Source organism: Rattus norvegicus, chromosome 19 (assembly GCF_021556685.1).
Source record: "Rattus norvegicus strain SHRSP/BbbUtx chromosome 19, alternate assembly SHRSP_T2T, whole genome shotgun sequence".
Classification (NCBI taxonomy): Eukaryota; Metazoa; Chordata; class Mammalia; order Rodentia; family Muridae; genus Rattus; species Rattus norvegicus.
Window position 1 is genome coordinate 26492022 of NC_141552.1, and position 7582 is coordinate 26499603.

Consider the following 7582-nt stretch of genomic DNA (forward strand, 5'->3'; position numbering starts at 1 on the left):
TGTGCATGGACTTTGGTGCTGGCAGCAGGTGGCTTAGCCATAAAGTGCCGAGCTTTCCCATCTGTGCCCACTCAAACTCCTCTGTTTCATTTTAGGTGTGTTTGGTATAGTTTTGAGACAGGGTATCTTGTAGCAGCCCAACTCGCTTTGAGCAACACTGTAACATAAAAATAACCTTGAATTCAAGATCCTCCAACCCCTCTGTCCCAAGTCCTGGAATTAAGACCTCCAGCTGTGACCATTTTACTGCAGCATAGGATCCATCTGTATTAGAGTGAGCTTTGGAAATACTGGAGCTCCGACTGTTCCTTAGAATTCAGGTTTCCTTAATTCTTAGCAGGAGTTTTGTGATGATGCTGATCAGAGAGTCAGGAGTTAGACTGGGAGAGGTAACAGTCCTGGCAGCCCTGAGTGCACAGTGAAAGTCAAGACAGAAGCCTGCTGATTAGCACCTGAGTGAAAGTGGGAGGATTCACAGTTCAAGAACAGACTCAGTTACATACCTAAGACCATATTGCAACATTTTTGTTTCATTTTTGGCTTGTTTTCTTTGAGACAAGGTGTTAATTTATAGCCCTGGCTGTCCTGGAACTCACAATGCCTCTACCTCCCAACGGATGGAATTAAAGGCATGTGCCAACATGCACTGCCACTAATTAATTTTTAATTAAACATGCTGGCACAATCCAGTAATCCCAGTGCTTAAGAGGCAGAGGCAGGCCGATATCTGGTTTCCTGACAAGTCTGATCTACAGAGAGCATGTCAGAATAGCCAGGGCCAAACAGAGAAACCCTGTCTCAAAAAATAAACAACAAAATGAATTTGTTTTAAAGAAGAGAGGAACGATTTAACAGAGAATTAGTGGCCGAGATCCAAATGATATTGGGTAGTGCAGAGTCTAGCTTCTGAGATGAAACTGGACACCATGGGGTTAGGGTGGGGATTCTCATCTTGGACTGGGAGACAGAGGGTGACTTCAGGCATGGAAGGTCAGTCAGTCATTAGTCAGGATTCTCAATCAAGAGGGTGTTGTAAGATCCAAAATGTGTGAGCAGTGTTCTGCATGAGACTAGAAGAACCCGCCTACCCATACAAAACAGCCAATGAAGAGTAATCACAAGCATACGTCTGGAGGTCCACAAGAGGTTAACGTCCACCTTAGTGTGGATTATTCAGAGCACAGGTGGAGAGGAGTAGAAGAGCTGATGGTGGCTGAGGCAGGAGAGGAGTTCGGGTGTGAATTTCAGCCAGGAAAGGAGCTTGTAGGTCGGGCAGAGCAATGAGAGGTCTAACAGCATAGCTGTTGAGATCCTTCAGATTAATTTGTCTTAAGAGCCTCATGCCATAGCCAAGGACAGGAGTAGATCTGACTATTGGGTGGGTGGGCTCACATAGCCCAACAGGTTTGGCCTTGCATCTGTGGGATTCCAAGTCTCTCCCTTTAGACACAGCCATGGTGAAGGTGTAGCAGTGAAGGTGCAGATGGCTTTGCAATGCTTGGCTTATGGTGTTGAGTACTTCATGCTCCACAGAGCTAGGGAATGTCCTAGAAGCCAGGGAGGCCGAGCCATGAGGAAGACATTTCTCCGTGAGAGAGAAATGATAACCAAAGTCACTAAGAACTTCCTGAATCACAGTGTCTGTTAACCATATATTTTATTTACTTATTTTTATGGGCCTGAGTGTTTCACCTAATAAATGCTTGTGCACCATGTGGTATGTCTGGTGCCCATGAAGTCCAGAACGATTCCACTGAACTGCAATTACAGGCTAATACGAGCCACCATGTGGGCACTGGGAACTGAACCCTGGTCTTCTGCTCTTAGCCACTAAACCATCCATCTCTTCAGCACCACCCCCAATTGTATTGTCATTAATATTTAAGCATTTAGCCCTCAGTATTTGAATTAATGCAGATGTGACAAGAGTTATAGTTAACATGATGGTTCAGGTATAGACATGCAGGCATCTCATTGTATACAAAATATAAATCCTTTCTTTCTTTCTTTCTTTCTTTCTTTCTTTCTTTCTTTCTCTTTCTTTGTTTTACTCATGGAAACAGGGTTTCTTTTGTGTAGCTGACCTGGAACTAGCTCTATAGAGGGAGCTGGCCTAGAATTCACAGAGATCTGTCTGCCTCTGCCTCCCAAGTGTTAGGATCAAAGGTGTACACCACCACCACCACAAATCCTCCTGTTTTAAAGGAAAAATGTAGCCCTACATGGCAGCACCAGTTTAGTCCCAGTATAGACATTTTTCTAGAGTTCCTGAAGGGCTTGCTGCCTTCCCCTTTAGGCCTGGCTAACATGAGAGCTCCACACCTATGGGGTTTGCTTCATAAGAGTCTGGAGGATGAGGGTCACAGGCTGATGTAACTGTGTACAGCAAAGGATGCTTGGTGAAGGTCAAGTGGGTATCACAGCTCAGCAGGGAAAGGCTCTGCCACCCAGCCTCATGGCCTCAGTTTGATCATCTGGTGAAAGTAGAGAACTGAGTCCACATTGTGTCCTCTGCTCTCCATGTGCATATCATGGCACAGGAACACCACAAACTACATAAAATGTAAAATGCTGAAATGCTGAGAGAAGAGGCCTATGGTAGGCACCTCCTACACCTGAGACTTCCAACGCCGAAAAGCAGGGGGTAGAGAGTGAGGATGCAGAGTGCACACAGGTCAGGACAAGGCCATGTTACTGAAGCCTCCATGTGTGGTGAGCAGGCTCTGGGGCACCATGAGGGACATCAGGATCTTCTGCACTTTGTAGAATTACAGGGTTCCATGTTACCTCATATGCCCACGTTTTGCCCCCTGCTGCAGGGAGAAGCCAATACCAGAAGCCTCCAGCTCCCAGCCCTGCTGGAAGGTTTGAGGAAGGTGGTCCTCTTCTTGTGGTGCCTCTAGTAGGAGTAGCCCACACTTGGGCCCAGCTCCCACTATCAGGAAAAGACAGGTGGCTCTGGTCTTTGCACAGCTCCAGTGGAATGAACAGTGCATCTCTCCTCTCTCTCTTGCAGGAAGTCTCAGCCTCTGGTGCAGGTGATGTTCCCAAGACAAAGGAAAGGGAAGTGCAGAGTGAGGACTCCCAGGATCTTTTAAAACATTGTCTGCATTGTCTTCATTAATTTTTCTGTTTAATTTTTATTCCATGTGTATTGATCTCATTGTAGGGTGTGCATTCCAAAGCATGAGTGTTGAAGGTAGAGGAAAAGGCCATGGGAGTCACTTTATCCTACCGTGTGGGGTCCCAGGCTCTGAACCGGGTTGTTGAGCTTGGCTACAAAGAGCTTTCATACTGAATTTCCTGCTGGCTCTGATTTCAGGGAGAGCATCTCATAGAGCCCAGATTGGCCAGTAAACTACTGATCATCCTGCCTCAAGTATTGCCATCTAGTTCATGAAAGGGTTGAGTTACTGACACGAGGAACTGGGGATGGGCAGAGGTGCATGACTGAGGCTATCTCCGCTCAGTGGCATGCCTTTGGGGACTGGTAGTTTTCATCACTGAGATGTCATTTGACTGCAGTGCTCCTCTGGAGAGAAGGAGTCTCTTTTGCCAGGGCATCAGGCTCTGCAGACAGGCCTGGAAGATGGAGGTCTAGAGGCCAGGCCTGCATTCCTCTTCAGAAGCTGCATTTACCACTCTGGACAGTGCTATAGCACAGGGTCACATATCCAGTCCTACCCTGAGACCTGCTGATAAAGAATGTCTATCCTGGGACAATGTCTATCATCGGTTCAAGGTGTGGCCCAACCAACTTATTATAAAGGAAGATAGTAGTTGGTTGAAAAAGGCAGTAACTTTCTATGAACCATATATTAAGTTTTTATGTATACTAAAATTAACAATGGAAAGAACAGTGGTAGGAGAGGAAGCTAGAGGACAACTGCTGAAAATGCTTGCTTTTGAAAATGCTAATGAAGAGTACAGGAGAGCATTATTACCTAGAAAGGAAACTGGGGATATTAATGCTTATATGAAGGCATGGAAGAGGATATCTTTTCTGAAAATGGAAAGATGCATATTTGGCACATATTGATCCAGATAGAGTTATTAACTTATACATTGAAATACTCTTGAATATCCTATAGGCACTTTAGCTCAAGATGAGTTGCCTTTAGAATGGATACATATTAAATTTATCTTTAACAAAACATTAACAACATATGAGGAACAAATTTCTTTAATTATTCAGCAAGGCATACAAAGACCTGTTACACTGTGGGGATATGATTGTGCTGCTTTTGTTTTCTCATTAAGCAAAAATAAAGTGGAATATTTAATGCAGACGTCTGAAGTTTTTCAATTACCCATGATTTCTTACACTAGAAATACTGAATTTCATTTTCCCCATAGTAAATTCTGGGATTGCTTAAGAAAACAAAAAAAAATGTGATAAATACACTAATTTCTGTTGATCCATTACCATCTGCCCTTACTGTGTTTACAGATGGCTCTAAGACCAAACATCTAAGACAGATGGCTTATTGGACCAAAGATAAATTTTGGGGACAAGAATCTTCTTTTGGGTCAGTTCAACAAAATGAAGTATTAGAAGTAATTAATGTATTGCAGGATTTTACTCATGATGTAAAAATATTAAAGCCGAGTCAGCTTATGTTGTAGTAGTACAGAATATTGCGACTGCTGTTGTTTCTACATCTAAGCCGATATTAAATGTTATTCTCACATATTAAAGGACTATTGTTATTCTGAAACTCTAGAATATTCATTACACATATTAGATCACATTCAAGATTGCCAGCATCTTTAACACATGGCAATCATATGGTAGATCAATTAGTGGCATTTGCTACCCCAGAAGAAAACAGTCATAATCATGCCAATGCAGGATATTTACATATTAAATATAAGCTTCCCTATTCTCAAGCCAAACAAATTATTGCTAATTGTGGTATTTGTGAGCCTTCACTTATAAAATGTATTCCATCTGAAATTAATCCCAGAAGAATGCAACCTAATACATCGTGGCAGATGGATGGAACCCATATTTCTGAGTTTGGTCGCCTTTCATATATACATGTAAGCATAGATAATTTTTCAAAATTTGTATGGGCTACACCATTGCCAGGAGTACGCACTGCTCATGTTATACAGCATCTATTGGAAACTTCTGCTGTTATGGGACCGCCTTCTAAAATTAAAACTGATTATGGACCAACATATATTTCTTATCAATTTAAACAATTTTGTCGGCTCTTCCAGGAAAATGGCGACTCCTGCACGTGCTCCAGAGTTGCGGCCCCCACGAAGCCTGCGACCACCATGGGCCCTGCTGGGGAACCCTGCCTGCGGGGCCAGCCTCAGCCCATGCACAATGTGCTCCCTGCCCTGAGGCTTGAGCCCCCAGTTCCTGAGGACGTGGGGCGGCAGAGTTTGGCGGAGCTGCGGGAGAGGTTGAGGCGCCAGGAGAGACTTTTGCGCAAAGAAAAATTCATTTGCAAATTGCCCGACAAAGGTAAAAAGATCTCAGACACCACTGCCAAACTGAAAGCTGCCATTTCAGAAAGTGAAGAGGTCAGAGGGAGAACTGAACTACTTCATCCTGTTAGTGTTGACTGTAAGCTAAGGCATAAAGCAACCACAAGAGTTGATACCGACATAGACAAGGCCCAGAATTCTGACCTGATGCTTGATACTTCATCATTAGTTCCTGAATGTTCGTCAGTAGACATTGAATCATCTAAAACAACCTCAGAAACTCAGGGACCTACACAGCTCACTCACAAAGGCAATGAAGAGACTTTGGAGACTGGCTGCACAGTGAGTACCAGCCCGTCTGTCCGCATCACAGCCCAGGCTCCCCCATCTTAAGTTAATGAACAACTCCCCCAGCATTCAAGTCAAGTGGAAGAGGTTTCCAGCAGCGTCGACAGTCTGTTTATCACTAAATTGCAAAAGATCACAACTGCAGACCAGACTGAACCCTCAGAAGAAAACACCAGCACTGAGAACTTTCCAGAACTGCAGAGTGAGACTCCTAAGAAGCCTCATTACATGACAGTGATAGAAATGCGAGCTAGAAACCCAGTGCCCCCTCCTCATAAGTTTAAGACCAATGTGTTACCCACACAACAGAGTGACTCACCAAGTCATTGTCAGAGGGTTCAGTCTCCTGCTTCCTCAGAAGAGCAGCTATGCAGGGCTAGGCAGCATCTTGATGATGTCACAGCAGCTCACCTTCTTCTGCTCCACCCCCTGCCTGCACAGCTGCTCTCCATAGAAGAGTCACTGGCTTTGCAGAAAGAGCAGAAGCAGAATTATGAGAAGATGCGGGCAAAGCTCGCAGCACAGAAACTAGCTGAGAGACTGAATATTACAATGCAGAGCTACAATCCAGAAGGGGAGTCTTCAGGGAGATACCGAGAAGTGAGGGATGAAGATGATGCCCAGTCCTCGGATGAATGCTGAAAATGAGCGCTGGGAGATCCCGGGAGTTGACTGTTGAGCTTACATTGTCTCATCCAACTTCCAAACAAGTACCAAGACAGTGTCAGACCTTGTTGAGGGACAGCAGTTGAAGTTACACAAAGGTAGCTACAAAATAAGAACCCAGTTTGTCTTTCAGAAGATGATCTTCACATGCTTGAACAGTTCAATATTTGAACATTGTGTTTGGCCGTATTGTGTTACAGCTTTGCAGTATATTATGCATTGGTCTGACATTTTAGTGTGAGTAGAACACACGTTTTCTTTAAGATATCTGCTTTTTTCTTCTTCGTATTCTTATCAGATAGCACTGCTTGCACCCCTTCTGGTGAAATATTTTGTTATTCCAGGCACCAAAAGTGAATTAGGAAGGCCTGGTCCCCTCACTCAAGAAATGAGGGGAGCAGTCTAAAGAATGGTACGCATGCTTGCATGGACACGTTCCTGAGACGCTGGATGTGAAATGCCGCATACAACACTTGGGAACCACCACCACTGTGTCTGCTGCTCTGTCCTCTCTTGGGGTGACTGCTGTCACCTGTGATGAGGTTAAGGAGCACTTGGAAGAAGTGCTGGGTGGGGAGGGTCTTCTGACCCGGTATGGGGAGCTGCTCCTGGCTGCCCTAGGCTTGAACTCATTGCCATCTGGGATGATAGGTCCCTGTACAGGACACTCGTGATTAGTAAGGAAACCGGTGTTTTTCTAAGAGTTACAGTTGAATTTTCAGTATATTGCATTTTCCCTCGTTAAACCCACAGAGGTGTTTACAGGCTGCAGAAACCTCAGTCCTGTATGTGCACATTTGTGCTTTTTAAAATGATTATATGATCATTTCCAGCAAAGATAACAATGTTATCAAAAAGCCTTTGTCTATTATGTGGAACTTGTAAAGGAGAAATAAAATACCAATCAGAGCAAAAAAAAAAAAACCATTTTGTCAATGATATCATATTGTACATATTACTGGTATAGAATGCCATCCACAAGGACAAGCTTTTGTTGAAAGAGTTCACCATACCCTGAAATGACAAATTATAAAATTAAAAAGGAGGAAAAGAGATGACCTTACACAGCCTGAATGGAGTTGGCATACCAGTCCCAGAGTAATATTGGCATAAGCATTATTTTTTA

At 43.9% G+C, this 7582-nt stretch overlaps 1 protein-coding gene and 1 pseudogene across 2 annotated transcripts in view; one reads left to right on the forward strand and one right to left on the reverse strand.

The window, feature by feature from the left end:
- The window catches only part of LOC134483470 (uncharacterized), a 192172-nt gene extending 186000 nt beyond the window's left edge, over positions 1–6172 (reverse strand). For both annotated transcript variants that reach the window (XR_015643898.1, XM_087596357.1), the window contains exon 1: positions 6110–6172. The gene's annotated coding sequence lies outside the window, so the exon portion shown is untranslated. The remainder of the gene's footprint in view (positions 1–6109) is intronic.
- LOC147999275 (DNA-directed RNA polymerase II subunit GRINL1A pseudogene) lies at positions 4451–6514 on the forward strand (annotated as a pseudogene).
- The last annotated feature ends 1068 nt before the right edge of the window (positions 6515–7582 follow it).